Source organism: Gordionus sp. m RMFG-2023, chromosome 3 (genome assembly GCF_954871325.1).
Source record: "Gordionus sp. m RMFG-2023 chromosome 3, tfGorSpeb1-WG-v2, whole genome shotgun sequence".
Lineage (NCBI taxonomy): Eukaryota > Metazoa > Nematomorpha > Gordioida > Chordodea > Parachordodidae > Gordionus > Gordionus sp. m RMFG-2023.
Genome location: NC_088777.1, coordinates 4115974 through 4119897, shown reverse-complemented (window position 1 = coordinate 4119897; position 3924 = coordinate 4115974). Strand labels below are relative to the sequence as shown.

At 23.6% G+C, this 3924-nt stretch overlaps 1 long non-coding RNA gene across 1 annotated transcript; it reads right to left on the bottom strand.

The window, feature by feature from the left end:
* Window positions 1-242: 242 nt before the first annotated feature.
* Window positions 243-3472, bottom strand: LOC135925683 (uncharacterized). Its single transcript, XR_010571711.1, has 5 exons — window positions 3439-3472; window positions 959-982; window positions 864-902; window positions 797-817; window positions 243-272 (listed from the first exon to the last, which is right to left on the bottom strand). It is a non-coding gene; the product is annotated as an uncharacterized LOC135925683 (long non-coding RNA).
* Between the last annotated feature and the right edge of the window lie 452 nt (window positions 3473-3924).

The window sequence follows — 3924 nt, the reverse complement described above, 5'->3', positions numbered from 1 at the left end:
GTATTCGATACAGATTTAACCTTAACAACTCAATTATAAAAATATTATATTAAATTTTAATATTAACTGTAATATGGTATTTAATAGGATAGTATAATCACTTGAAATTATAAATAATATATCGATAAATTTTTATAATTCTTTTATTTAATACAATCCCAAATTGTACTCTAACCGAATATACCTATTCAGGATAGAAATCCTATCTACTCATTATACTTTATAATAAAATAGTATCTTGCCTGGATTAAACGTGTTTCTTGTTATTGATACTAAATGATATGAATATTAGTTCGCATTGTGTGTGAATATGGATACAAGAAAAATTAAGAAATTATATATTTTTCTAAGTTTATATTAGTTCCTATAAGTAAAAATGTGTATTAGGCAATTCCGCATTTATTTGTGAGGGGCCAAAGATATTTAGAGGATAATATTAAAATCTAAACCTATTTATTTATAAAATCATATAAATGTATAAATTTATCATCCCTTCAGTTTTCGGAAGGGAAATATTTTGCAATAGATTTAGGCTATAATTTTATATTACTTATAACTTATCTCATCTTTAGGTCTTAGAGACTTAGCGTAAAATATATAATTAATTAGTTTCTCTCCTAAATATATATCTTTTAATATTTATACTGTTTATATACTATAACTAATTTAGATATTTCATTCCATCCCTGAGACTATAAAGACGATTTCTTAAAAAATAGCATGATATTACCCCGAATTTCAGAAAAGTTATAAAAAAATTAATTATATTAGCTATAAATATCCCAAAGTATTTTACTCCTCGGTGCATTTTCTTGAACTATTTAAAATTATTCTATAGAATTAAATTCTTGATAATTTTATACCTAGGTTAAGAGTGAGGCTTCCATTACTCCCTCCCATTTCTGATCATTTAAAATTGTTTTATTTTTAAAAAATAATTTATATTATATTAATTTACTTATTCCGATCCACAAATCTTTACCTAAATATTTTTAAACAATATATATCTACAACTTTTTTTAAAAAATCTAAAAATTATAACTAACATGGCACAACAATTTTGTATAATTCATATCAAAATATGGTTCACCCTCATTTATTATTAAATTTCATCTTATTAAAACTATAACTTATCAAATTACATCTGTTAAGAGATATAATTCTCAAGGAAAAGATATCTGATTACTAGTTCAATTTTATAAATTTACAAATAACTTATCAACAATAATTAGATGTAATATCATCTCTTCAAGATCGCATATCAAAACACGATTCAATTAATCTCAGTCTTTTTTTATAGGATAAAGCTCAGTTGTTAAAACATTTTTTTTTTAAATTTTTGATAGTTAGAAAGAAATATTATCTCTTCCATATAGGGGAGACTGGGGTTAGGTGAACCCCTGGGTATGGCAAATTACTTCTCATTTTAAAATTAGATACACCAGAAGGTTAAAATTTTATCCAAATATACTTTTTATTATTTTACATCTACTGATAAGAAAATCGTTTGAAATAATTAATTATTAAAAATTTTATCATAAAATTTTCAAAAGATTTTTACAACAGAATTTTATTATTAAAATATATAATGATTTATATGTTAATTAAATTTTATAGAAAATTTTAAACACTCTTCTATAATTTGGGAAAGTTTTATTAGTATTTATTATATCTAGATATTATTTCAATCATGATTTGTCAATTTAGAGCTAACCATATACGTCAATTATAGAAGTTAATAAAATGAAAAAAATTTCAAAATCTTGATAAGACAATTTTATAGCTGTTAATGATTGATATTTAAGAAATTTACGCAAAGAAGTAATAATCTCTCCTTAAAAGTCTTATTATTATTTTAGTACCCAAATGTATTAAATTAACAAAATTAAGTTTCAATTTTAATATATTATTAGCTTCAATTTATAAGTATTATGATATTTTGAACAAAAAAATAATAAAATTATTGTATACATATCATTATTAATAAAATAAAATACATTTCAATTTATTATGGCCTGAAAAACCAATGGTTTAGGAAGCCCCTTGAAAAGTTTGTCTCACCCAGCTATTAGGGCTTGTAGGACAATATTTTCAATTTTGCAAAAATAAAATTAAAAAAATAGATTATATTCTTAAATTTTTTATAAGGCACCTTTACAAAATATTGATTTAGTTTTCTAATCGTATATTTATTATCTATAAAAAAACCAAAGATTATAGCCATTTTTTTAAATCGGTTTGACCAGCCCCAGTGTCCCTTATGTAGAATTTGTGTGATTAATTATTTTGGACTAGATAATAAGCTAGAGCCTTTTAATGTTTCTCCAGGTAATTAAGCATGGTGTAATTGTCCTATGACAATTCCATGGGATTGTGGGAAATTTTTAATCTGGGACTACACATGTGTATAATCACTGACTTTTAACATCAATTCAAGTCTACATACACAAACTGAAAAAAAATATATATAAAAATGTAAGAAATTTTTTTAAAATCTTTTAATAATAATAAACAAACGACTATTTTTTGCCAATTTGCTTTAAATTTTAAGACCACTAGGTCCCAAATTTAAAAATTTTACAGCTAGGAACTTTTTTATATTTGAAAAAATATTTAAATATAAATTTTTAGATCAATTATGGTTTTTGGGAATACATTTAACAATAATACAGTAATATTTATTATATGCATATTTATATGCATTAGATGCCAGCAAAGTCCTACCCGGTCTTCAGCCGTTATGATTTTTCACCCAAATTGTAGGTCCGACTTTAAAAAAATTTGCGAAAAGTGGAGCCTGGCCCATTAAAATTTTACAAGTCCACCCCCTACATGTTAAATTTTTTTATGCGAATTTTTAGTCATCGCATTTATATATTTATTTAATTTTTTCCCAATGTCAATTCAGGTTATTATATTTCCTTTCTGTGGTGATCTATTTCTTAAAATAACCGTTTTATAAATTGTGCATTTTTAATTGTAATATATCATAAATAAATATTTTGTAAATTTACTATATTATTTATAGATTTAGTAATTTAATTACACAGATCTTAAATTACAATGAAATAAGCATATTGTAATTTATTTTCAAATAGTATTAATCAAGATATTAGTTTGAAATTAAAAAAAAAATAGAACTTTGAGACCCTGGCTGGCTTATTAAAAATCAGAGATTTGCGAGACCTTGACTGATATTTTGTTTATATTGTTCGACCCAGCCCTAAAATTTTTTATGAATGAATTGCCCGACTTGGCCTAGCACATTAGGCTAGCTCTTTTTAAAAAAATTCCCAGCTCGGGTAATTCTAATTTTAAGGAATTTTCCAGTCCGCGGGTCAAGCTGTTTAGCTTTCGAACTGATCGAGTTTCGCACATCTCTAATATGCATAAAAAATTATCAAGTAAGGATTAGTTTTGAATGCTGATATAATATACTTTCGATGTAATAGTCCATTCTGTCTATGTATTCTATTAAGTAGTATAAATATTTAATAAATTATATAAAATTTAAAAATCTACCATTTAAATGCATGAGAGTAAGGGTGTTTGCTATAATTAAAAAAATTATGACATAAATATGATATAAAATTAATTTTGAATCCTTAATAAAAATTTTAAATATTTGGGAATAATTAAATATATAAGCTGGTAAATCTTTAAACCATTTATTTTTATGCTATCTCCATCTAAAAAGTAATAAATTGGATTGAACTGTAAATTTTAACACGTTTGTTTAATAAATTACTTTCTTTTATGCAAGTGATATTGTCTGTATAATAATTTTTTAATTATTTTTTTATACCAAACATTATAAAATGAAGTTGACTTACCCGAATTATGGCGACTACAAATTATGAACCTTCGTACTTTACAGGTTTTTTTATTAATTAGGTAATATCAAAAATATATTATATATTATAC